Source organism: Anomaloglossus baeobatrachus, unplaced genomic scaffold (assembly GCF_048569485.1).
Source record: "Anomaloglossus baeobatrachus isolate aAnoBae1 unplaced genomic scaffold, aAnoBae1.hap1 Scaffold_2840, whole genome shotgun sequence".
NCBI lineage: Eukaryota > Metazoa > Chordata > Amphibia > Anura > Aromobatidae > Anomaloglossus > Anomaloglossus baeobatrachus.
Genome location: NW_027442309.1, coordinates 50,352 through 76,928, shown reverse-complemented (window position 1 = coordinate 76,928; position 26,577 = coordinate 50,352). Strand labels below are relative to the sequence as shown.

At 50.6% G+C, this 26,577-nt stretch overlaps 7 non-coding genes and 4 pseudogenes across 7 annotated transcripts; all 11 read right to left on the bottom strand.

Annotated features, from left to right (window-relative positions):
- Positions 1-572: 572 nt before the first annotated feature.
- LOC142266327 (U2 spliceosomal RNA) lies at positions 573-763 on the bottom strand. Its single transcript, XR_012732429.1, has one exon. It is a non-coding gene; the product is annotated as a U2 spliceosomal RNA (small nuclear RNA).
- A 1,387-nt stretch (positions 764-2,150) lies between these two features.
- Positions 2,151-2,341, bottom strand: LOC142266324 (U2 spliceosomal RNA). The gene has a single exon (XR_012732427.1). It is a non-coding gene; the product is annotated as a U2 spliceosomal RNA (small nuclear RNA).
- Positions 2,342-3,728: 1,387 nt separating this feature from the next.
- LOC142266323 (U2 spliceosomal RNA) lies at positions 3,729-3,919 on the bottom strand. Its single transcript, XR_012732426.1, has one exon. It is a non-coding gene; the product is annotated as a U2 spliceosomal RNA (small nuclear RNA).
- A 1,387-nt stretch (positions 3,920-5,306) lies between these two features.
- Positions 5,307-5,497, bottom strand: LOC142266322 (U2 spliceosomal RNA). The gene has a single exon (XR_012732425.1). It is a non-coding gene; the product is annotated as a U2 spliceosomal RNA (small nuclear RNA).
- Positions 5,498-6,884: 1,387 nt separating this feature from the next.
- On the bottom strand, positions 6,885-7,075 carry LOC142266321 (U2 spliceosomal RNA). Its single transcript, XR_012732424.1, has one exon. It is a non-coding gene; the product is annotated as a U2 spliceosomal RNA (small nuclear RNA).
- Positions 7,076-8,462: 1,387 nt separating this feature from the next.
- Positions 8,463-8,665, bottom strand: LOC142266274 (U2 spliceosomal RNA; annotated as a pseudogene).
- A 6,262-nt stretch (positions 8,666-14,927) lies between these two features.
- Positions 14,928-15,054, bottom strand: LOC142266291 (U2 spliceosomal RNA; annotated as a pseudogene).
- Positions 15,055-16,441: 1,387 nt separating this feature from the next.
- LOC142266320 (U2 spliceosomal RNA) lies at positions 16,442-16,632 on the bottom strand. The gene has a single exon (XR_012732423.1). It is a non-coding gene; the product is annotated as a U2 spliceosomal RNA (small nuclear RNA).
- A 1,387-nt stretch (positions 16,633-18,019) lies between these two features.
- Positions 18,020-18,210, bottom strand: LOC142266319 (U2 spliceosomal RNA). The gene has a single exon (XR_012732422.1). It is a non-coding gene; the product is annotated as a U2 spliceosomal RNA (small nuclear RNA).
- Positions 18,211-19,597: 1,387 nt separating this feature from the next.
- Positions 19,598-19,798, bottom strand: LOC142266279 (U2 spliceosomal RNA; annotated as a pseudogene).
- Positions 19,799-25,226: 5,428 nt separating this feature from the next.
- On the bottom strand, positions 25,227-25,330 carry LOC142266287 (U2 spliceosomal RNA; annotated as a pseudogene).
- Positions 25,331-26,577: the final 1,247 nt, after the last annotated feature.

Genomic DNA, 26,577 nt, shown 5'->3' with positions numbered 1-26,577 from the left:
GTTGCAAACATTCATCACCCATGACTGTCCCCAATTGAGCTCAGAAGCTCAATGTCTATCATGACCTCTCTTTTAGAATGTCCAAGAGCAAGCAAACTATTCCTCCAGGAGAGGGCGCCAACAGACTACTAAAGAGATCATCATTACTCAAAGAAAACCCCAAAAACCAATGCATGATAGGAATAAACAGGTAACTTTCTTTGGAGTGGAAGCGGAGAGATCGCACCAGATGCCAATTCTAGATGTTATCACACCTGTGGTCACTGCAGCAGCAGGTGAATCCACTTTGTCCAAAAGGGATCTATTCCATTCAATTGCAAATGATCTAGATAAGACAGAGAACTGCAGCACGGGGACATAGCCGAGTTGGTCAGGTTGAGTGGTCATGAGTTTGCTATTTGGATGAATAAAGAAAGTCAAAAGTGTGAAAGATAAAAAACAAAAGGAGGAAGTGTGAAAAGTGAATGGGCCAAATTGAGGTGCATATGAAGACGTATGCTTTCTTCCAATTCATTAAATCGGGCTAATATGAATCAGGTGAATTGAGTTCTGCTTTTGGAAACTGGGTTAAGAAGGGGTGCACCGTTCCTGGAGGTACTGCAATACCAGGTCAATGCGTGGAGTGGACAGAGCAAGCTCTTTTTCCATCTCCCTGTTCTAAAAATCCATTTAATATATGGTCCCCAGATAGGGGACGTATCAGATATTAAACTGATAAGAACAGATACTACACTTGATCTTAGCCAAAAGGCCGAGAAGCGATAACCAGAATTGGTTTGGGCCTCGAGTGGCACCCTGGCCTATGCCGGACACATCTTAGGGAGAGAGAGCGAGAGGGAGACAAACCCACGCCTACACAAGACATTTTGTCACCCAAGCCAACCCTTGAAAAGGCTGCTTTGCAGAGCCAAAACAAGAAGAATGGTGCGTTTTGCAGCCGCCGCCCACTGCAATGAATCTGAATAACTCCTCCTTTAGGGCGCAAGCAACTCCCCTCCCCCTTGCAGTCTTTCCAATTCACGATACAAAAAGACGGACAGGACAGGTTGCCTGACTTTCCGTCACTGCCACCCTTTGCCATCCTTACCCGTAGAAAGCCCTTTCATCATCCCCAAACCCTAATCTTTTCCCTTTCCTTCCCAGCCCCCAAACCCTGCCCTCTGTACCTTTCTCACCACCCGCTTCCCTTCTCCTGTCATCCCCCTACCACCCGGGAAAAAAAGAGATTGCCCCCTCCTTCCACTAGCCCACCCTCCCACCCAAAGAACAACTTCTTCTGCGCAGCTTGTTTTCTAGGCAGCAGCGCTATTGTGATGTCATCGGGGGGCATTGTGACAAGCCGCCAGTGTTCCGTCTCTTCATGTTGTGCACAGTTCAAACGGAAAATACATCAACAGGCAGACTACAGAAAAGCTTACTATCAAAGGTTAGAGGGGGGCTTTCTCAGAGGGCTTTTTACAGTTTTTCTATTCCCAATTAGCCGTTTAAGTGTACTTATTGAAAGTAGTAATTCTTTCATAGGCCGCCCTTTCTTAGTATTTGACGTTCCTTATATTGCGGTATGAGGCTTCGCAGTAGGTTGCAAACATTCATCACCCATGACTGTCCCCAATTGAGCTCAGAAGCTCAATGTCTATCATGACCTCTCTTTTAGAATGTCCAAGAGCAAGCAAACTATTCCTCCAGGAGAGGGCGCCAACAGACTACTAAAGAGATCATCATTACTCAAAGAAAACCCCAAAAACCAATGCATGATAGGAATAAACAGGTAACTTTCTTTGGAGTGGAAGCGGAGAGATCGCACCAGATGCCAATTCTAGATGTTATCACACCTGTGGTCACTGCAGCAGCAGGTGAATCCACTTTGTCCAAAAGGGATCTATTCCATTCAATTGCAAATGATCTAGATAAGACAGAGAACTGCAGCACGGGGACATAGCCGAGTTGGTCAGGTTGAGTGGTCATGAGTTTGCTATTTGGATGAATAAAGAAAGTCAAAAGTGTGAAAGATAAAAAACAAAAGGAGGAAGTGTGAAAAGTGAATGGGCCAAATTGAGGTGCATATGAAGACGTATGCTTTCTTCCAATTCATTAAATCGGGCTAATATGAATCAGGTGAATTGAGTTCTGCTTTTGGAAACTGGGTTAAGAAGGGGTGCACCGTTCCTGGAGGTACTGCAATACCAGGTCAATGCGTGGAGTGGACAGAGCAAGCTCTTTTTCCATCTCCCTGTTCTAAAAATCCATTTAATATATGGTCCCCAGATAGGGGACGTATCAGATATTAAACTGATAAGAACAGATACTACACTTGATCTTAGCCAAAAGGCCGAGAAGCGATAACCAGAATTGGTTTGGGCCTCGAGTGGCACCCTGGCCTATGCCGGACACATCTTAGGGAGAGAGAGCGAGAGGGAGACAAACCCACGCCTACACAAGACATTTTGTCACCCAAGCCAACCCTTGAAAAGGCTGCTTTGCAGAGCCAAAACAAGAAGAATGGTGCGTTTTGCAGCCGCCGCCCACTGCAATGAATCTGAATAACTCCTCCTTTAGGGCGCAAGCAACTCCCCTCCCCCTTGCAGTCTTTCCAATTCACGATACAAAAAGACGGACAGGACAGGTTGCCTGACTTTCCGTCACTGCCACCCTTTGCCATCCTTACCCGTAGAAAGCCCTTTCATCATCCCCAAACCCTAATCTTTTCCCTTTCCTTCCCAGCCCCCAAACCCTGCCCTCTGTACCTTTCTCACCACCCGCTTCCCTTCTCCTGTCATCCCCCTACCACCCGGGAAAAAAAGAGATTGCCCCCTCCTTCCACTAGCCCACCCTCCCACCCAAAGAACAACTTCTTCTGCGCAGCTTGTTTTCTAGGCAGCAGCGCTATTGTGATGTCATCGGGGGGCATTGTGACAAGCCGCCAGTGTTCCGTCTCTTCATGTTGTGCACAGTTCAAACGGAAAATACATCAACAGGCAGACTACAGAAAAGCTTACTATCAAAGGTTAGAGGGGGGCTTTCTCAGAGGGCTTTTTACAGTTTTTCTATTCCCAATTAGCCGTTTAAGTGTACTTATTGAAAGTAGTAATTCTTTCATAGGCCGCCCTTTCTTAGTATTTGACGTTCCTTATATTGCGGTATGAGGCTTCGCAGTAGGTTGCAAACATTCATCACCCATGACTGTCCCCAATTGAGCTCAGAAGCTCAATGTCTATCATGACCTCTCTTTTAGAATGTCCAAGAGCAAGCAAACTATTCCTCCAGGAGAGGGCGCCAACAGACTACTAAAGAGATCATCATTACTCAAAGAAAACCCCAAAAACCAATGCATGATAGGAATAAACAGGTAACTTTCTTTGGAGTGGAAGCGGAGAGATCGCACCAGATGCCAATTCTAGATGTTATCACACCTGTGGTCACTGCAGCAGCAGGTGAATCCACTTTGTCCAAAAGGGATCTATTCCATTCAATTGCAAATGATCTAGATAAGACAGAGAACTGCAGCACGGGGACATAGCCGAGTTGGTCAGGTTGAGTGGTGATGAGTTTGCTATTTGGATGAATAAAGAAAGTCAAAAGTGTGAAAGATAAAAAACAAAAGGAGGAAGTGTGAAAAGTGAATGGGCCAAATTGAGGTGCATATGAAGACGTATGCTTTCTTCCAATTCATTAAATCGGGCTAATATGAATCAGGTGAATTGAGTTCTGCTTTTGGAAACTGGGTTAAGAAGGGGTGCACCGTTCCTGGAGGTACTGCAATACCAGGTCAATGCGTGGAGTGGACAGAGCAAGCTCTTTTTCCATCTCCCTGTTCTAAAAATCCATTTAATATATGGTCCCCAGATAGGGGACGTATCAGATATTAAACTGATAAGAACAGATACTACACTTGATCTTAGCCAAAAGGCCGAGAAGCGATAACCAGAATTGGTTTGGGCCTCGAGTGGCACCCTGGCCTATGCCGGACACATCTTAGGGAGAGAGAGCGAGAGGGAGACAAACCCACGCCTACACAAGACATTTTGTCACCCAAGCCAACCCTTGAAAAGGCTGCTTTGCAGAGCCAAAACAAGAAGAATGGTGCGTTTTGCAGCCGCCGCCCACTGCAATGAATCTGAATAACTCCTCCTTTAGGGCGCAAGCAACTCCCCTCCCCCTTGCAGTCTTTCCAATTCACGATACAAAAAGACGGACAGGACAGGTTGCCTGACTTTCCGTCACTGCCACCCTTTGCCATCCTTACCCGTAGAAAGCCCTTTCATCATCCCCAAACCCTAATCTTTTCCCTTTCCTTCCCAGCCCCCAAACCCTGCCCTCTGTACCTTTCTCACCACCCGCTTCCCTTCTCCTGTCATCCCCCTACCACCCGGGAAAAAAAGAGATTGCCCCCTCCTTCCACTAGCCCACCCTCCCACCCAAAGAACAACTTCTTCTGCGCAGCTTGTTTTCTAGGCAGCAGCGCTATTGTGATGTCATCGGGGGGCATTGTGACAAGCCGCCAGTGTTCCGTCTCTTCATGTTGTGCACAGTTCAAACGGAAAATACATCAACAGGCAGACTACAGAAAAGCTTACTATCAAAGGTTAGAGGGGGGCTTTCTCAGAGGGCTTTTTACAGTTTTTCTATTCCCAATTAGCCGTTTAAGTGTACTTATTGAAAGTAGTAATTCTTTCATAGGCCGCCCTTTCTTAGTATTTGACGTTCCTTATATTGCGGTATGAGGCTTCGCAGTAGGTTGCAAACATTCATCACCCATGACTGTCCCCAATTGAGCTCAGAAGCTCAATGTCTATCATGACCTCTCTTTTAGAATGTCCAAGAGCAAGCAAACTATTCCTCCAGGAGAGGGCGCCAACAGACTACTAAAGAGATCATCATTACTCAAAGAAAACCCCAAAAACCAATGCATGATAGGAATAAACAGGTAACTTTCTTTGGAGTGGAAGCGGAGAGATCGCACCAGATGCCAATTCTAGATGTTATCACACCTGTGGTCACTGCAGCAGCAGGTGAATCCACTTTGTCCAAAAGGGATCTATTCCATTCAATTGCAAATGATCTAGATAAGACAGAGAACTGCAGCACGGGGACATAGCCGAGTTGGTCAGGTTGAGTGGTGATGAGTTTGCTATTTGGATGAATAAAGAAAGTCAAAAGTGTGAAAGATAAAAAACAAAAGGAGGAAGTGTGAAAAGTGAATGGGCCAAATTGAGGTGCATATGAAGACGTATGCTTTCTTCCAATTCATTAAATCGGGCTAATATGAATCAGGTGAATTGAGTTCTGCTTTTGGAAACTGGGTTAAGAAGGGGTGCACCGTTCCTGGAGGTACTGCAATACCAGGTCAATGCGTGGAGTGGACAGAGCAAGCTCTTTTTCCATCTCCCTGTTCTAAAAATCCATTTAATATATGGTCCCCAGATAGGGGACGTATCAGATATTAAACTGATAAGAACAGATACTACACTTGATCTTAGCCAAAAGGCCGAGAAGCGATAACCAGAATTGGTTTGGGCCTCGAGTGGCACCCTGGCCTATGCCGGACACATCTTAGGGAGAGAGAGCGAGAGGGAGACAAACCCACGCCTACACAAGACATTTTGTCACCCAAGCCAACCCTTGAAAAGGCTGCTTTGCAGAGCCAAAACAAGAAGAATGGTGCGTTTTGCAGCCGCCGCCCACTGCAATGAATCTGAATAACTCCTCCTTTAGGGCGCAAGCAACTCCCCTCCCCCTTGCAGTCTTTCCAATTCACGATACAAAAAGACGGACAGGACAGGTTGCCTGACTTTCCGTCACTGCCACCCTTTGCCATCCTTACCCGTAGAAAGCCCTTTCATCATCCCCAAACCCTAATCTTTTCCCTTTCCTTCCCAGCCCCCAAACCCTGCCCTCTGTACCTTTCTCACCACCCGCTTCCCTTCTCCTGTCATCCCCCTACCACCCGGGAAAAAAAGAGATTGCCCCCTCCTTCCACTAGCCCACCCTCCCACCCAAAGAACAACTTCTTCTGCGCAGCTTGTTTTCTAGGCAGCAGCGCTATTGTGATGTCATCGGGGGGCATTGTGACAAGCCGCCAGTGTTCCGTCTCTTCATGTTGTGCACAGTTCAAACGGAAAATACATCAACAGGCAGACTACAGAAAAGCTTACTATCAAAGGTTAGAGGGGGGCTTTCTCAGAGGGCTTTTTACAGTTTTTCTATTCCCAATTAGCCGTTTAAGTGTACTTATTGAAAGTAGTAATTCTTTCATAGGCCGCCCTTTCTTAGTATTTGACGTTCCTTATATTGCGGTATGAGGCTTCGCAGTAGGTTGCAAACATTCATCACCCATGACTGTCCCCAATTGAGCTCAGAAGCTCAATGTCTATCATGACCTCTCTTTTAGAATGTCCAAGAGCAAGCAAACTATTCCTCCAGGAGAGGGCGCCAACAGACTACTAAAGAGATCATCATTACTCAAAGAAAACCCCAAAAACCAATGCATGATAGGAATAAACAGGTAACTTTCTTTGGAGTGGAAGCGGAGAGATCGCACCAGATGCCAATTCTAGATGTTATCACACCTGTGGTCACTGCAGCAGCAGGTGAATCCACTTTGTCCAAAAGGGATCTATTCCATTCAATTGCAAATGATCTAGATAAGACAGAGAACTGCAGCACGGGGACATAGCCGAGTTGGTCAGGTTGAGTGGTGATGAGTTTGCTATTTGGATGAATAAAGAAAGTCAAAAGTGTGAAAGATAAAAAACAAAAGGAGGAAGTGTGAAAAGTGAATGGGCCAAATTGAGGTGCATATGAAGACGTATGCTTTCTTCCAATTCATTAAATCGGGCTAATATGAATCAGGTGAATTGAGTTCTGCTTTTGGAAACTGGGTTAAGAAGGGGTGCACCGTTCCTGGAGGTACTGCAATACCAGGTCAATGCGTGGAGTGGACAGAGCAAGCTCTTTTTCCATCTCCCTGTTCTAAAAATCCATTTAATATATGGTCCCCAGATAGGGGACGTATCAGATATTAAACTGATAAGAACAGATACTACACTTGATCTTAGCCAAAAGGCCGAGAAGCGATAACCAGAATTGGTTTGGGCCTCGAGTGGCACCCTGGCCTATGCCGGACACATCTTAGGGAGAGAGAGCGAGAGGGAGACAAACCCACGCCTACACAAGACATTTTGTCACCCAAGCCAACCCTTGAAAAGGCTGCTTTGCAGAGCCAAAACAAGAAGAATGGTGCGTTTTGCAGCCGCCGCCCACTGCAATGAATCTGAATAACTCCTCCTTTAGGGCGCAAGCAACTCCCCTCCCCCTTGCAGTCTTTCCAATTCACGATACAAAAAGACGGACAGGACAGGTTGCCTGACTTTCCGTCACTGCCACCCTTTGCCATCCTTACCCGTAGAAAGCCCTTTCATCATCCCCAAACCCTAATCTTTTCCCTTTCCTTCCCAGCCCCCAAACCCTGCCCTCTGTACCTTTCTCACCACCCGCTTCCCTTCTCCTGTCATCCCCCTACCACCCGGGAAAAAAAGAGATTGCCCCCTCCTTCCACTAGCCCACCCTCCCACCCAAAGAACAACTTCTTCTGCGCAGCTTGTTTTCTAGGCAGCAGCGCTATTGTGATGTCATCGGGGGGCATTGTGACAAGCCGCCAGTGTTCCGTCTCTTCATGTTGTGCACAGTTCAAACGGAAAATACATCAACAGGCAGACTACAGAAAAGCTTACTATCAAAGGTTAGAGGGGGGCTTTCTCAGAGGGCTTTTTACAGTTTTTCTATTCCCAATTAGCCGTTTAAGTGTACTTATTGAAAGTAGTAATTCTTTCATAGGCCGCCCTTTCTTAGTATTTGACGTTCCTTATATTGCGGTATGAGGCTTCGCAGTAGGTTGCAAACATTCATCACCCATGACTGTCCCCAATTGAGCTCAGAAGCTCAATGTCTATCATGACCTCTCTTTTAGAATGTCCAAGAGCAAGCAAACTATTCCTCCAGGAGAGGGCGCCAACAGACTACTAAAGAGATCATCATTACTCAAAGAAAACCCCAAAAACCAATGCATGATAGGAATAAACAGGTAACTTTCTTTGGAGTGGAAGCGGAGAGATCGCACCAGATGCCAATTCTAGATGTTATCACACCTGTGGTCACTGCAGCAGCAGGTGAATCCACTTTGTCCAAAAGGGATCTATTCCATTCAATTGCAAATGATCTAGATAAGACAGAGAACTGCAGCACGGGGACATAGCCGAGTTGGTCAGGTTGAGTGGTGATGAGTTTGCTATTTGGATGAATAAAGAAAGTCAAAAGTGTGAAAGATAAAAAACAAAAGGAGGAAGTGTGAAAAGTGAATGGGCCAAATTGAGGTGCATATGAAGACGTATGCTTTCTTCCAATTCATTAAATCGGGCTAATATGAATCAGGTGAATTGAGTTCTGCTTTTGGAAACTGGGTTAAGAAGGGGTGCACCGTTCCTGGAGGTACTGCAATACCAGGTCAATGCGTGGAGTGGACAGAGCAAGCTCTTTTTCCATCTCCCTGTTCTAAAAATCCATTTAATATATGGTCCCCAGATAGGGGACGTATCAGATATTAAACTGATAAGAACAGATTTTGATTTAACAGCATCTTTATTATCATGCACTACTCACAAAAAGGTAACAAACCGTGTACAGTGCCGCAGCCCCGTACACACAGAAATATACAATCATTCTTACATAGCCATAGAGTACGACTCACTAAACTATACATCACGCTCCTATGCTATCCATAACACTCAAGCTGAAAGAAAAAGTTAGACAATAAATAACGACGAACCGGCGATTGGGGGGTGGGGGTAGGGGAAAAGGGGGATAGGGTGGGGAAATCACAGGCCCGAAGCTTTATTGAAAGACGCACATAACGGGAAAAAGGAGGGAGGGGGCATTGAAGAGGTTTAAACCTCCTCCTCGGCGTTGTCGTCCGGACTGTCCATGATGGAATAGTCTCTGAGCAGGCTGTGGATCAGCCTGCGGCAATCCTGGATAGACATCCTCTCCCTCTTCAAGATGAGCCGGTTCCTGGCGACCCAAATAGCGTCCTTAAAGCAGTTCATAAGGCGCCAAGCCTCCTGGATGGCTCCAACGGTGTGAGTCCCAGGGAAGAGTCCATAAAGTACGGAATGGTACGATAGGCTCCCTCTGGGGACGGAGTTCCTCAGGTCATCCTCCAGGGCAACCAACAGGCGCTGTGCGAAACGGCAGTCCCAAAAGGCGTGCAGCGATGTTTCCTCCACGAAGGGGCACCTTGGGCAGTACCGGGTTTTGCACAGGTTCCGGGCGTGCATGAATGACCGGACGGGCAGTCCGCCCTGTATCGCCATCCATGACAAGTCCTTGTGCCCGTTGGTCAATCCAGCCGATGACACGTTTGTCCAAACAGTCTCCAGTGTGTCGTGATGAAGTCCTGGAATGTTCTCCATTTCGTCCTTGGCTCTGATGAGTTTGTGGATAGTCTTTGGCTTCCACAAATCAGGCTTGAGTCCCTCCAGTTGGTGTTCCCTCACAAACCGAACCACGTCTCCGTAGAACCATGGCGTCGTCCAGTTGTAGGGGAAGGAGCTGTCCCACTTGTCCCAGCCTAACCGTCTCCAAAGGGGGAGCAGGAAGAAGCGAGACATGGACCCACCCGCGGAACCTCTCTTGACTCGCAGAGTTCGGCGAACGCAGTCACATACGAAGGAGGATCGCAGGAGGGTGGGGATATCGGGTACGCCCTTCCCACCCTTGCGAGGATCCTTGTACATGATGCTCCGCTTTACTCTGTCCATCTTGGATCCCCAGACAAAACGAAACACCGTCCTGGTAATGGCCCTGCACACGGTGGCAAGGGGGGGCCAGGCCTGGGCCGTGTACTGCAGCACGGGCAGTACCTCGTTACGCAGGACCAGTGCTTTGCCCTCACAGGTGAGGCGTCTGAGGCTCCACAGACCGATCCGTTGGGTGATCTTGGTCAAGCGTTCCTCCCAGGACTTGAGGGCTGCTCCTTCCTTCCCGAACCAGACTCCAAGAACCTTGATGAAATCCGGCTGGATGCTGAAAGGGAAGGGGGCGGAAGAGGCCGGCTGCCAGTCCCCGAAGAGCATGGCTTCCGACTTCCCGCAGTTGACTTTGGCTCCCGAAGCCCGTCCGAAGGTCTCACAGGTCTGGACGAGGGTGTCGACTGAGCGCCGGTCCGCGCAGAAGACGGTCACGTCGTCCATGTAGAGCGAGCACTTGACCTCGAGGCGTTCTGGTCCTGGTGCGGTGATCCCTCTGATCTCTCCATTCCGCCGGATAGCCTCTGCAAAGAGTTCTATAACACAAACAAAAAGAAGAGGTGACAGAGGACAGCCTTGTCTGACCCCTGAGAGGACCGGGAAGGGGTCAGTCTTCCAGCCGTTTACCAACACCGAGCTGTGAATATCAAAATACATTAGTTGGACATACAAGCAAAACATGTTACCCAAACCTAACCTGTGCAGAGCTTTGCCCAGGAACTCATGGGAAACACGGTCGAAGGCCTTTTCCTGATCCAACGAGATCAGGGCTGCGTGCACCCGGCGGGCTTTGATGTACTCGACCGTGTCCCGCATGAGAGCCAGGCTGTCTGCGATGCGACGTCCGGGGATGCCGCAGGTCTGATCCGGGTGGATGATCCGTCCGATAACAGTCTTCAATCTCGTTGCCATCGTCTTGGCCAGGATCTTGTAGTCGACGTTCAGAAGGGTGATGGGACGCCAATTCTTCAGGTCGCACCTTTCTCCTTTACGCTTGTACAGGATCGTGACCATTCCTTCCCTCAGAGATGGAGGCATTCTGCCCTCCACCACCATCTCCTCATACAGCCCTAACAGGTCCGGACAGATTAGGTCTCCCAGCGCTACATAGAGCTCTGCTGGGAGGCCGTCACTGCCCGGTGTCCTGCCAGAACTAAAGGATTTGGCGGCCGAGAGCAGCTCGTCCACCGTCAGAGGAACATCCATGGCCGCCGCGTCTGCAGGGTCAAGATGGTTAGTGATACCTGACAGGAACTTATCGGCGGCCTCGGGGTCAGTAGTCTTGCGGGCGTAGAGTTCGCTGTAGAAGTCGCTGACGACCTTCATCACGTTCTCTTTCCCGCGTTGCATGCTTCCACTCTCGTCTCGTAGTTCATTCATGGGCGTGTGACCGGCGTGGAGTTTCCTGAAAAAGAACGAGTTACATTTCTCACCCTTCTCCAGGTTCTCCACTTTGGAACGGAAGACAATTCGCTCGGACTCCTCCTCGAAGTGCCTTTTCAGGCTCCTCTTAGTCTCCTCCAGCTCCTCTCTCACGTCCCAGCCGCATCGAAGAAGGTCCTGCAGGGAACGCAGCTCACGCTGGAGTCTCCTGAAGTCCCTCCTCTTCAGACACGCCTGTTGTTGACTCTTTGCCTGAAAGAAGAAACGGAACTCGAGTTTAACGTATTCCCACCAGTCAGAAACAGACTGGAAGCCCGACTTGTAGGCCCGCCACGTGGAGTAGGCAGCTCTAAGCTCCTCCAGAATCTCACCCTTTTCCAGCAGAGAGCAGTTCAGCTTCCAGGAGCCCGGGCCAATGGGGAAGCCATGGCCCAGCACACCTTGAAAGTGAATGGCTCTGTGGTCAGAGAAGAAGCAGGGGACCATCGAGTGCCCACTCCGCCCAACCGCCCGAGAGGTAAACACAAAGTTAATCCTGGAACGCAGCGAGCCATCGGATCGGCACCATGAATAGTTCACGGATCCGTGTCCGATGGAGCCAACAACGTCCACAAGAGAGGCTTCGGTCACCATCTCAATGAGCAGTTTGGATGTGACGTCCAACTTGGCAGCCGTTCCAGAACTGCGTCCATCCTCCTCAATCGGGCAGTTGAAATCCCCGGCCATCACTACCGTCTTGGCGGTAGCGAGCTGAGGGCGCAGGGCTTGGAGGAGCTCCAGTCGATCGCTCTTCACAGGAGAAGCGTACACATTGATGAACCTGACAGGTTCTCCCGCCCAGGTGCCATCCACGAGCAGTAACCTGCCGCAGACGATTTCCTGAACAGAGTCCAATGTGAAGGCGCTTCCCCTGATCAGCACGGCGACCCCCGCGGACCTACAGTCGCCTCCGCCGGACCAGTAGGATGGGCCATGGGTCCACTCCCTGGCCAGATGGTTGAAGGACCTAGAGGAGGGAAGGGAGCATTCCTGCAGGAAAAATACATCACTAGACTGAGTGTTAAGGAACGCAAAAATTGTCTGACGTCGGAACTTGTCTCTGATGCTCCTAACATTAATGGAAAAGATGTTAATGTTAGCAGTCATTGGAGGAAAGAGAAAGTTAGCGCAGGCGGTGTGCCTTAGTTACCACTCCGGTCGGGCGGTTCTTCCTCTTTGGCACCTGCTGGTAAGGGTATCTCCAGCAGACCCTCTTCTTCTAGCTGATCGAGCAGGGATGGTGCCTCAGTGGCTTCCGACTCCTCCATTTCTTCTTCGGCCACAAGGGACTCCACCATCTGCTCCAACACGTCCGGTTCTGGGAGGAGGCCATCCTCCTCTTCCTGGGGTGGATTGGGATCCACAATGAACAGCTTGGAAGGTTCTGCGACAGGACTATCTTCCACCTTCCTTTTCCTTTGGCCTGTACCTGAGGAGACAAGAGCTGGAAAATCCTCCTCGGTGAAAAGTGCAAGAGTGCTGAGGTCCTCTGCTCTCATGGTCTGGGGAGGGAGAGTGGGCTTTGGGGGGGGGGTGAGGAGACCAACTGAGGAGTAGGGAAATGAGGTGGAGGTAGTGGAATCCTCAGTAGGGTTGGCCGGGGGGGGAGGGGTTTGGACAGGGGTGACAGGGGGGGGGACCAGGGAGGGGGCAACAGTTTTCTTACCCTTTTTCCTGGACTCCGTGGCTGCTGGGGCATCGGCTGGAGCCACGGTCGCCGGGTTCTTGGCCGCCTTGTCCTTGGCCTCTGTGGCCTTGGTCGTAGCTGCCTTGGTCGACGAAGCTGCGACTACCCGATACTGGGTCACCGCGGCAACCCTTGCCCAGGATTTCTCCCGCTGTGGGCAGTCCTTGTAAAGGTGGTCCGCCTGTCCACATAGGTTGCAAGTCTTCTTCTTTGGGCAGTCCTTGGAGCTGTGTCCCGTCACCCGGCAAACCCTGCAGGCGTCCTCCTTGCAGGTCTTCATCGAATGCCCTTTCCCGCCACATTTCCTGCAGTTGTGTGGCATGTCCGGGTAGTAGATGAGACCAAAGGAGTTTCCCAGAGAGAATGTCGGGGGCAGGTGCTGGAGACCATCCTCGGATGCTGGTTCCCTGTAGAGTCGAACGGTTACTGACCACTTACCCGTCCAGAATCCGTTGCCGTTAAGGATGTGGGATGGCTCCCTCACCACTGTGCAGAGACGTCCCAGGAACGTGGAGATGTCTCTTCCTGGGGTGTGCGGGTTCCGCATGGAGACCGTGATCCTCTTCTCATCCCTCTGTATAGGACAGGATCCTAAAAAAGAATGAAAAGGGGAGTCCGGCATCGCTGCGTTCATCGCCTCCCAGTATCTCCTGCAGGCATTCACCGTGGCAAAGGTTACCAGAAAAATGCCAGTCATGAAGGTCTGGACACTCAGGGTTTCCGCCCTGGAGAAGCCCTGATCCAGAATCATCTTCTTGCAGAACACGTCGCTGGACATGTCCGGCAACCTACCATCCACCGCCTTTAGCTTCAGGGCGACCGTCTGCCGCATCCAAGGCTCCAGGGTTGGAGCCTTTTCAGGCGGCGTCCGGGCTCCCTCCGGCTGGCTGGCGTCGGAGGTAGGGGCCTCTTGGGCCGAAGAAGCCTCTGGATGAGCCTTCCTGGAGGTCCCTGGGTCCTGAGCCTTCTTGGCTGCCTTCTCTGGCTTGCTTGCCATGGCTGGTTCCTGCTTGAATTCCCGGAGCTGGATCTTGGATTCTTCTCCGGGTGTCTTCTCCCGCTGTGTTCCTCCTCGAAGTTCCTCTGGTCTCCCCAAGTCTTCTCCGAGCCTTCGTCTTCTTGCTTCTTTCTGCCAAGCTCTTCTTCCGTCCGATCTCCCTCTTCCGGTCTCGGCTGGGCTTCGGAGCTCGTCTCCCTGATCGTATCTCGTCAAGTGTAGCTAGCTCAGTTTGTTCTGATAAGAACAGATTTTTGATTTAATGAAGCTTTCCAAAGCACCGCAAAAAAGGCATGACCGAAGTCACACCAAAAACAGTGCAAAGGCTAGGATTCGTGTGGACCCTTCCGTGAGGAGAGGGTCCCCAAAAATCAACCCCGTCCCTCCGAGCCAGAAGGCCACAGCAAGGGTCAGGGATCTTCGGTGCTCCCCCAAGCCGAAGCCTGGTTGAGCCTTGTCGTTGCTCCCAGCGTCCACCCAGGCATCTTACCCAAGTGGAGTAGAGAGCTACTAGTTGTTGGTTTCGCAGCCGAAACTGCCCGGACCGTCAACCGGTGTTAGTTTCTCAGCCCAAGGCTAACCGGACCTCCAACCGGGTGTTGGTTTCTCAGCCGAAGCTGACCCGGACCTCCAACCGGGTGTTGGTTTCTCAGCCGAAGCTGACCCGGACCTCCAACCGGGTGTTGGTTTCTCAGCCGAAGCTGACCCGGACCTCAAACCGGGTGTTGGTTTCTCAGCCGAAGCTGACCCGGACCTCCAACCGGGTGTTGGTTTCTCAGCCCAAAGCTGAACGGACCTCCGACCATGATTATAAAAATTTCCCTTCCTAGCCAGAAGGCCGGGATAGAGCAATATGCTCAGAAAGTATGAAAGGGCAAGGTACGGTGTGCTACAGAGCCCAAGGCTCGCCGGGGTCCCAAGCCAGCAAGCTCAGACTCACTCCAGGGTCGTCAGTCCTGGGGCACATTGCACCATAGCCCCCACACTTACTCAGTCTAATAGCCTCGATCCTGGTAGGGCCATGTTTTCCTCTAGATGAATATACTATACATCCAGAGTACTAGCAAGCGCAACCTTCCAGTGTGCATTGCATCTGCCGAGCCTCACAGATACTACACTTGATCTTAGCCAAAAGGCCGAGAAGCGATAACCAGAATTGGTTTGGGCCTCGAGTGGCACCCTGGCCTATGCCGGACACATCTTAGGGAGAGAGAGCGAGAGGGAGACAAACCCACGCCTACACAAGACATTTTGTCACCCAAGCCAACCCTTGAAAAGGCTGCTTTGCAGAGCCAAAACAAGAAGAATGGTGCGTTTTGCAGCCGCCGCCCACTGCAATGAATCTGAATAACTCCTCCTTTAGGGCGCAAGCAACTCCCCTCCCCCTTGCAGTCTTTCCAATTCACGATACAAAAAGACGGACAGGACAGGTTGCCTGACTTTCCGTCACTGCCACCCTTTGCCATCCTTACCCGTAGAAAGCCCTTTCATCATCCCCAAACCCTAATCTTTTCCCTTTCCTTCCCAGCCCCCAAACCCTGCCCTCTGTACCTTTCTCACCACCCGCTTCCCTTCTCCTGTCATCCCCCTACCACCCGGGAAAAAAAGAGATTGCCCCCTCCTTCCACTAGCCCACCCTCCCACCCAAAGAACAACTTCTTCTGCGCAGCTTGTTTTCTAGGCAGCAGCGCTATTGTGATGTCATCGGGGGGCATTGTGACAAGCCGCCAGTGTTCCGTCTCTTCATGTTGTGCACAGTTCAAACGGAAAATACATCAACAGGCAGACTACAGAAAAGCTTACTATCAAAGGTTAGAGGGGGGCTTTCTCAGAGGGCTTTTTACAGTTTTTCTATTCCCAATTAGCCGTTTAAGTGTACTTATTGAAAGTAGTAATTCTTTCATAGGCCGCCCTTTCTTAGTATTTGACGTTCCTTATATTGCGGTATGAGGCTTCGCAGTAGGTTGCAAACATTCATCACCCATGACTGTCCCCAATTGAGCTCAGAAGCTCAATGTCTATCATGACCTCTCTTTTAGAATGTCCAAGAGCAAGCAAACTATTCCTCCAGGAGAGGGCGCCAACAGACTACTAAAGAGATCATCATTACTCAAAGAAAACCCCAAAAACCAATGCATGATAGGAATAAACAGGTAACTTTCTTTGGAGTGGAAGCGGAGAGATCGCACCAGATGCCAATTCTAGATGTTATCACACCTGTGGTCACTGCAGCAGCAGGTGAATCCACTTTGTCCAAAAGGGATCTATTCCATTCAATTGCAAATGATCTAGATAAGACAGAGAACTGCAGCACGGGGACATAGCCGAGTTGGTCAGGTTGAGTGGTGATGAGTTTGCTATTTGGATGAATAAAGAAAGTCAAAAGTGTGAAAGATAAAAAACAAAAGGAGGAAGTGTGAAAAGTGAATGGGCCAAATTGAGGTGCATATGAAGACGTATGCTTTCTTCCAATTCATTAAATCGGGCTAATATGAATCAGGTGAATTGAGTTCTGCTTTTGGAAACTGGGTTAAGAAGGGGTGCACCGTTCCTGGAGGTACTGCAATACCAGGTCAATGCGTGGAGTGGACAGAGCAAGCTCTTTTTCCATCTCCCTGTTCTAAAAATCCATTTAATATATGGTCCCCAGATAGGGGACGTATCAGATATTAAACTGATAAGAACAGATACTACACTTGATCTTAGCCAAAAGGCCGAGAAGCGATAACCAGAATTGGTTTGGGCCTCGAGTGGCACCCTGGCCTATGCCGGACACATCTTAGGGAGAGAGAGCGAGAGGGAGACAAACCCACGCCTACACAAGACATTTTGTCACCCAAGCCAACCCTTGAAAAGGCTGCTTTGCAGAGCCAAAACAAGAAGAATGGTGCGTTTTGCAGCCGCCGCCCACTGCAATGAATCTGAATAACTCCTCCTTTAGGGCGCAAGCAACTCCCCTCCCCCTTGCAGTCTTTCCAATTCACGATACAAAAAGACGGACAGGACAGGTTGCCTGACTTTCCGTCACTGCCACCCTTTGCCATCCTTACCCGTAGAAAGCCCTTTCATCATCCCCAAACCCTAATCTTTTCCCTTTCCTTCCCAGCCCCCAAACCCTGCCCTCTGTACCTTTCTCACCACCCGCTTCCCTTCTCCTGTCATCCCCCTACCACCCGGGAAAAAAAGAGATTGCCCCCTCCTTCCACTAGCCCACCCTCCCACCCAAAGAACAACTTCTTCTGCGCAGCTTGTTTTCTAGGCAGCAGCGCTATTGTGATGTCATCGGGGGGCATTGTGACAAGCCGCCAGTGTTCCGTCTCTTCATGTTGTGCACAGTTCAAACGGAAAATACATCAACAGGCAGACTACAGAAAAGCTTACTATCAAAGGTTAGAGGGGGGCTTTCTCAGAGGGCTTTTTACAGTTTTTCTATTCCCAATTAGCCGTTTAAGTGTACTTATTGAAAGTAGTAATTCTTTCATAGGCCGCCCTTTCTTAGTATTTGACGTTCCTTATATTGCGGTATGAGGCTTCGCAGTAGGTTGCAAACATTCATCACCCATGACTGTCCCCAATTGAGCTCAGAAGCTCAATGTCTATCATGACCTCTCTTTTAGAATGTCCAAGAGCAAGCAAACTATTCCTCCAGGAGAGGGCGCCAACAGACTACTAAAGAGATCATCATTACTCAAAGAAAACCCCAAAAACCAATGCATGATAGGAATAAACAGGTAACTTTCTTTGGAGTGGAAGCGGAGAGATCGCACCAGATGCCAATTCTAGATGTTATCACACCTGTGGTCACTGCAGCAGCAGGTGAATCCACTTTGTCCAAAAGGGATCTATTCCATTCAATTGCAAATGATCTAGATAAGACAGAGAACTGCAGCACGGGGACATAGCCGAGTTGGTCAGGTTGAGTGGTGATGAGTTTGCTATTTGGATGAATAAAGAAAGTCAAAAGTGTGAAAGATAAAAAACAAAAGGAGGAAGTGTGAAAAGTGAATGGGCCAAATTGAGGTGCATATGAAGACGTATGCTTTCTTCCAATTCATTAAATCGGGCTAATATGAATCAGGTGAATTGAGTTCTGCTTTTGGAAACTGGGTTAAGAAGGGGTGCACCGTTCCTGGAGGTACTGCAATACCAGGTCAATGCGTGGAGTGGACAGAGCAAGCTCTTTTTCCATCTCCCTGTTCTAAAAATCCATTTAATATATGGTCCCCAGATAGGGGACGTATCAGATATTAAACTGATAAGAACAGATACTACACTTGATCTTAGCCAAAAGGCCGAGAAGCGATAACCAGAATTGGTTTGGGCCTCGAGTGGCACCCTGGCCTATGCCGGACACATCTTAGGGAGAGAGAGCGAGAGGGAGACAAACCCACGCCTACACAAGACATTTTGTCACCCAAGCCAACCCTTGAAAAGGCTGCTTTGCAGAGCCAAAACAAGAAGAATGGTGCGTTTTGCAGCCGCCGCCCACTGCAATGAATCTGAATAACTCCTCCTTTAGGGCGCAAGCAACTCCCCTCCCCCTTGCAGTCTTTCCAATTCACGATACAAAAAGACGGACAGGACAGGTTGCCTGACTTTCCGTCACTGCCACCCTTTGCCATCCTTACCCGTAGAAAGCCCTTTCATCATCCCCAAACCCTAATCTTTTCCCTTTCCTTCCCAGCCCCCAAACCCTGCCCTCTGTACCTTTCTCACCACCCGCTTCCCTTCTCCTGTCATCCCCCTACCACCCGGGAAAAAAAGAGATTGCCCCCTCCTTCCACTAGCCCACCCTCCCACCCAAAGAACAACTTCTTCTGCGCAGCTTGTTTTCTAGGCAGCAGCGCTATTGTGATGTCATCGGGGGGCATTGTGACAAGCCGCCAGTGTTCCGTCTCTTCATGTTGTGCACAGTTCAAACGGAAAATACATCAACAGGCAGACTACAGAAAAGCTTACTATCAAAGGTTAGAGGGGGGCTTTCTCAGAGGGCTTTTTACAGTTTTTCTATTCCCAATTAGCCGTTTAAGTGTACTTATTGAAAGTAGTAATTCTTTCATAGGCCGCCCTTTCTTAGTATTTGACGTTCCTTATATTGCGGTATGAGGCTTCGCAGTAGGTTGCAAACATTCATCACCCATGACTGTCCCCAATTGAGCTCAGAAGCTCAATGTCTATCATGACCTCTCTTTTAGAATGTCCAAGAGCAAGCAAACTATTCCTCCAGGAGAGGGCGCCAACAGACTACTAAAGAGATCATCATTACTCAAAGAAAACCCCAAAAACCAATGCATGATAGGAATAAACAGGTAACTTTCTTTGGAGTGGAAGCGGAGAGATCGCACCAGATGCCAATTCTAGATGTTATCACACCTGTGGTCACTGCAGCAGCAGGTGAATCCACTTTGTCCAAAAGGGATCTATTCCATTCAATTGCAAATGATCTAGATAAGACAGAGAACTGCAGCACGGGGACATAGCCGAGTTGGTCAGGTTGAGTGGTGATGAGTTTGCTATTTGGATGAATAAAGAAAGTCAAAAGTGTGAAAGATAAAAAACAAAAGGAGGAAGTGTGAAAAGTGAATGGGCCAAATTGAGGTGCATATGAAGACGTATGCTTTCTTCCAATTCATTAAATCGGGCTAATATGAATCAGGTGAATTGAGTTCTGCTTTTGGAAACTGGGTTAAGAAGGGGTGCACCGTTCCTGGAGGTACTGCAATACCAGGTCAATGCGTGGAGTGGACAGAGCAAGCTCTTTTTCCATCTCCCTGTTCTAAAAATCCATTTAATATATGGTCCCCAGATAGGGGACGTATCAGATATTAAACTGATAAGAACAGATTGATTTAACAGCATCTTTATTATCATGCACTACTCACAAAAAGGTAACAAACCGTGTACAGTGCCGCAGCCCCGTACACACAGAACTATACAATCCTTCTTACATAGCCATAGAGTACGACGCACTAAACTATACATCACACTCCTATGCTTATCCATAACACTCAAGCTGAAAGAAAAAGTTAGACAATAAATAACGACGAACCGGCGATTGGGGGATGGGGGTAGGGGAAAAGGGGGATAGGGTGGGGAAATCACAGGCCCGAAGCTTTATTGAAAGACGCACATAACGGGAAAAGGAGGGAGGGGGCATGGAAGAGGTCTAAACCTCCTCCTCGGCGCTGTCGTCCGGACTGTCCATGATGGAATAGTCTCTGAGCAGGCTGTGGATCAGCCTGCGGCAATCCTGGATAGACATCCTCTCCCTCTTCAAGATGAGCCGGTTCCTGGCGACCCAAATAGCGTCCTTAAAGCAGTTCATAAGGCGCCAAGCCTCCTGGATGGCTCCAACGGTGTGAGTCCCAGGGAAGAGTCCATAAAGTACGGAATGGTACGATAGGCTCCCTCTGGGGACGGAGTTCCTCAGGTCATCCTCCAGGGCAACCAACAGGCGCTGTGCGAAACGGCAGTCCCAAAAGGCGTGCAGCGATGTTTCCTCCACGAAGGGGCACCTTGGGCAGTACCGGGTTTTGCACAGGTTCCGGGCATGCATGAATGACCGGACGGGTAGTCCGCCCTGTATCGCCATCCATGACAAGTCCTTGTGCCCGTTGGTCAATCCAGCCGATGACACGTTTGTCCAAACAGTCTCCAGTGTGTCGTGATGAAGTCCTGGAATGTTCTCCATTTCGTCCTTGGCTCTGATGAGTTTGTGGATAGTCTTTGGCTTCCACAAATCAGGCTTGAGTCCCTCCAGTTGGTGTTCCCTCACAAACCGAACCACGTCTCCGTAGAACCATGGCGCCGTCCAGTTGTAGGGGAAGGAGCTGTCCCACTTGTCCCAGCCTAACCGTCTCCAAAGAGGCAGCAGGAAGAAGCGAGACATGGACCCACCCGCGGAACCTCTCTTGACTCGCAGAGTTCGGCGAACGCAGTCACATACGAAGGAGGATCGCAGGAGGGTGGGGATATCGGGTACGCCCTTCCCACCCTTGCGAGGATCCTTGTACATGATGCTCCGCTTTACTCTGTCCATCTTGGATCCCCAGACAAAACGAAACACCGTCCTGGTAATGGCCCTGCACACGGTGGCAAGGGGGGGCCAGGCCTGGGCCGTGTACTGCAGCACGGGCAGTACCTCGTTACGCAGGACCAGTGCTTTGCCCTCACAGGTGAGGCGTCTGAGGCTCCACAGACCGATCCGTTGGGTGATCTTGGTCAAGCGTTCCTCCCAGGACTTGAGGGCTGCTCCTTCCTTCCCGAACCAGACTCCAAGAACCTTGATGAAATCCGGCTGGATGCTGAAAGGGAAGGGGGCGGAAGAGGCCGGCTGCCAGTCCCCGAAGAGCATGGCTTCCGACTTCCCGCAGTTGACTTTGGCTCCCGAAGCCCGTCCGAAGGTCTCACAGGTCTGGACGAGGGTGTCGACTGAGCGCCGGTCCGCGCAGAAGACGGTCACGTCGTCCATGTAGAGCGAGCACTTGACCTCGAAGCGTTCTGGTCCTGGTGCGGTGATCCCTCTGATCTCTCCATTCCGCCGGATAGCCTCTGCAAAGAGTTCTATAACACAAACAAAAAGAAGAGGTGACAGAGGACAGCCTTGTCTGACCCCTGAGAGGACCGGGAAGGGGTCAGTCTTCCAGCCGTTCACCAACACCGAGCTGTGAATATCAAAATACATTAGTTGGACATACAAGCAAAACATGTTACCCAAACCTAACCTGTGCAGAGCTTTGCCCAGGAACTCATGGGAAACACGGTCGAAGGCCTTTTCCTGATCCAACGAGATCAGGGCTGCGTGCACCCGGCGGGCTTTGATGTACTCGACCGTGTCCCGCATGAGAGCCAGGCTGTCTGCGATGCGACGTCCGGGGATGCCGCAGGTCTGATCCGGGTGGATGATCCGTCCGATAACAGTCTTCAATCTCGTTGCCATCGTCTTGGCCAGGATCTTGTAGTCGACGTTCAGAAGGGTGATGGGACGCCAATTCTTCAGGTCGCACCTCTCTCCTTTACGCTTGTACAGGATCGTGACCATTCCTTCCCTCAGAGATGGAGGCATTCTGCCCTCCACCACCATCTCCTCATACAGCCCTAACAGGTCCGGACAGATTAGGTCTCCCAGCGCTACATAGAGCTCTGCTGGGAGGCCGTCACTGCCCGGTGTCCTGCCAGAACTAAAGGATTTGGCGGCCGAGAGCAGCTCGTCCACCGTCAGAGGAACATCCATGGCCGCCGCGTCTGCAGGGTCAAGATGGTTAGTGATACCTGACAGGAACTTATCGGCGGCCTCGGGGTCAGTAGTCTTGCGGGCGTAGAGTTCGCTGTAGAAGTCGCTGACGACCTTCATCACGTTCTCTTTCCCGCGTCGCATGTTTCCACTCTCGTCTCGTAGTTCATTCATGGGCGTGTGACCGGCGTGGAGTTTCCTGAAAAAGAACGAGTTACATTTCTCACCCTTCTCCAGGTTCTCCACTTTGGAACGGAAGACAATTCGCTCGGACTCCTCCTCGAAGTGCCTTTTCAGGCTCCTCTTAGTCTCCTCCAGCTCCTCTCTCACGTCCCAGCCGCATCGAAGAAGGTCCTGCAGGGAACGCAGCTCACGCTGGAGTCTCCTGAAGTCCCTCCTCTTCAGACACGCCTGTTGTTGACTCTTTGCCTGAAAGAAGAAACGGAACTCGAGTTTAACGTATTCCCACCAGTCAGAAACAGACTGGAAGCCCGCCTTGTAGGCCCGCCACGTGGAGTAGGCAGCTCTAAGCTCCTCCAGAATCTCACCCTTTTCCAGCAGAGAGCAGTTCAGCTTCCAGGAGCCCGGGCCAATGGGGAAGCCATGGCCCAGCACACCTTGAAAGTGAATGGCTCTGTGGTCAGAGAAGAAGCAGGGGACCATCGAGTGCCCACTCCGCCCAACCGCCCGAGAGGTAAACACAAAGTCAATCCTGGAACGCAGCGAGCCATCGGATCGGCACCATGAATAGTTCACGGATCCGTGTCCGATGGAGCCAACCACGTCCACAAGAGAGGCTTCGGTCACCATCTCAATGAGCAGTTTGGATGTGACGTCCAACTTGGCAGCCGTTCCAGAACTGCGTCCATCCTCCTCAATCGGGCAGTTGAAATCCCCGGCCATCACTACCGTCCTGGCGGTAGCGAGCTGAGGGCGCAGGGCTTGGAGGAGCTCCAGTCGATCGCTCTTCACAGGAGAAGCATACACATTGATGAACCTGACAGGTTCTCCCGCCCAGGTGCCATCCACGAGCAGTAACCTGCCGCAGACGATTTCCTGAACAGAGTCCAATGTGAAGGCGCTTCCCCTGATCAGCACGGCGACCCCCGCGGACCTACAGTCGCCCCCGCCAGACCAGTAGGATGGGCCATGGGTCCACTCCCTGGCCAGATGGTTGAAGGACCTAGAGGAGGGAAGGGAGCATTCCTGCAGGAAAAATACATCACTAGACTGAGTGTTAAGGAACGCAAAAATTGTCTGTCGTCGGAACTTGTCTCTGATGCTCCTAACATTAATGGAAAAGATGTTAATGTTAGCAGTCATTGGAGGAAAGAGAAAGTTAGAGCAGGCGGTGTGCCTTAGTTACCACTCCGGTCGGGCGGTTCTTCCTCTTTGGCACCTGCTGGTAAGGGTATCTCCAGCAGACCCTCTTCTGCTAGCTGATCAAGCAGGGATGGTGCCTCAGTGGCTTCCGACTCCTCCATTTCTTCTTCGGCCACAAGGGACTCCACCATCTGCTCCAACACGTCCGGTTCTGGGAGGAGGCCATCCTCCTCTTCCTGGGGTGGATTGGGGTCCACAATGAACAGCTTGGAAGGTTCTGCGACAGGACTATCTTCCACCTTCCTTTTCCTTTGGCCTGTACCTGAGGAGACAAGAGCTGGAAAATCCTCCTCGGTGAAAAGTGCAAGAGTGCTGAGGCCCTCTGCTCTCATGGTCTGGGGAGGGAGAGTGGGCTTTGGGGGGGGGGTGAGGAGACCAACTGAGGAGTAGGGAAATGAGGTGGAGGTGGTGGAATCCTCAGTAGGGTTGGCCGGGGGGGGAGGGGTTTGGACAGGGGTGACAGGGGGGTGACCAGGGAGGGGGCAACAGTTTTCTTACCCTTCTTTTCCCTGGACTCCGTGGCTGCTGGGGCATCGGCTGGAGCCACGGTCGCTGGGTTCTTGGCCGCCTTGTCCTTGGCCTCTGTGGCCTTGGTCGTAGCTGCCTTGGTCGACGAAGCTGTGACTACCCGATACTGGGTCGCCGCGGCAACCCTTGCCCAGGATTTCTCCCGCTGTGGGCAGTCCTTGTAAAGGTGGTCCGCCTGTCCACATAGGTTGCAAGTCTTCTTCTTTGGGCAGTCCTTGGAGCTGTGTCCTGTCACCCGGCAAACCCTGCAGGCGTCCTCCTTGCAGGTCTTCATCGAATGCCCTTTCCCGCCACATTTCCTGCAGTTGTGTGGCATGTCCGGGTAGTAGATGAGACCAAAGGAGTTTCCCAGAGAGAATGTCGGGGGCAGGTGCTGGAGACCATCCTCGGATGCTGGTTCCCTGTAGAGTCGAACGGTTACTGACCACTTACCCGTCCAGAATCCGTTGCCGTTAAGGATGTGGGATGGCTCCCTCACCACTGTGCAGAGACGTCCCAGGAACGTGGAGATGTCTCTTCCTGGGGTGTGCGGGTTCCGCATGGAGACCGTGATCCTCTTCTCATCCCTCTGTATAGGACAGGATCCTAAAAAAGAATGAAAAGGGGAGTCCGGCATCGCTGCGTTCATCGCCTCCCAGTATCTCCTGCAGGCATTCACCGTGGCAAAGGTTACCAGAAAAAAGCCAGTCATGAAGGTCTGGACACTCAGGGTTTCCGCCCTGGAGAAGCCCTGATCCAGAATCATCTTCTTGCAGAACACGTCGCTGGACATGTCCGGCAACCTACCATCCACCGCCTTCAGCTTCAGGGCGACCGTCTGCCGCATCCAAGGCTCCAGGGTTGGAGCCTTTTCAGGCGGCGTCCGGGCTCCCTCCGGCTGGCTGGCGTCGGAGGTAGGGGCCTCTTGGGCCGAAGAAGCCTCTGGATGAGCCTTCCTGGAGGTCCCTGGGTCCTGAGCCTTCTTGGCTGCCTTCTCTGGCTTGCTTGCCATGGCTGGTTCCTGCTTGAGTTCCCGGAGCTGGATCTTGGATTCTTCTCCGGGTGTCTTCTCCCGCTGTGTTCCTCCTCGAAGTTCCTCTGGTCTCCCCAAGTCTTCTCCGAGCCTTCGTCTTCTTGCTTCTTTCTGCCAAGCTCTTCTTCCGTCCGATCTCCCTCTTTCGGTCTCGGCTGGGCTTCGGAGCTTGTCTCCCTGATCGTATCTCGTCAAGTGTAGCTAGCTCAGTTTGTTCTGATAAGAACAGATACTACACTTGATCTTAGCCAAAAGGCCGAGAAGCGATAACCAGAATTGGTTTGGGCCTCGAGTGGCACCCTGGCCTATGCCGGACACATCTTAGGGAGAGAGAGCGAGAGGGAGACAAACCCACGCCTACACAAGACATTTTGTCACCCAAGCCAACCCTTGAAAAGGCTGCTTTGCAGAGCCAAAACAAGAAGAATGGTGCGTTTTGCAGCCGCCGCCCACTGCAATGAATCTGAATAACTCCTCCTTTAGGGCGCAAGCAACTCCCCTCCCCCTTGCAGTCTTTCCAATTCACGATACAAAAAGACGGACAGGACAGGTTGCCTGACTTTCCGTCACTGCCACCCTTTGCCATCCTTACCCGTAGAAAGCCCTTTCATCATCCCCAAACCCTAATCTTTTCCCTTTCCTTCCCAGCCCCCAAACCCTGCCCTCTGTACCTTTCTCACCACCCGCTTCCCTTCTCCTGTCATCCCCCTACCACCCGGGAAAAAAAGAGATTGCCCCCTCCTTCCACTAGCCCACCCTCCCACCCAAAGAACAACTTCTTCTGCGCAGCTTGTTTTCTAGGCAGCAGCGCTATTGTGATGTCATCGGGGGGCATTGTGACAAGCCGCCAGTGTTCCGTCTCTTCATGTTGTGCACAGTTCAAACGGAAAATACATCAACAGGCAGACTACAGAAAAGCTTACTATCAAAGGTTAGAGGGGGGCTTTCTCAGAGGGCTTTTTACAGTTTTTCTATTCCCAATTAGCCGTTTAAGTGTACTTATTGAAAGTAGTAATTCTTTCATAGGCCGCCCTTTCTTAGTATTTGACGTTCCTTATATTGCGGTATGAGGCTTCGCAGTAGGTTGCAAACATTCATCACCCATGACTGTCCCCAATTGAGCTCAGAAGCTCAATGTCTATCATGACCTCTCTTTTAGAATGTCCAAGAGCAAGCAAACTATTCCTCCAGGAGAGGGCGCCAACAGACTACTAAAGAGATCATCATTACTCAAAGAAAACCCCAAAAACCAATGCATGATAGGAATAAACAGGTAACTTTCTTTGGAGTGGAAGCGGAGAGATCGCACCAGATGCCAATTCTAGATGTTATCACACCTGTGGTCACTGCAGCAGCAGGTGAATCCACTTTGTCCAAAAGGGATCTATTCCATTCAATTGCAAATGATCTAGATAAGACAGAGAACTGCAGCACGGGGACATAGCCGAGTTGGTCAGGTTGAGTGGTGATGAGTTTGCTATTTGGATGAATAAAGAAAGTCAAAAGTGTGAAAGA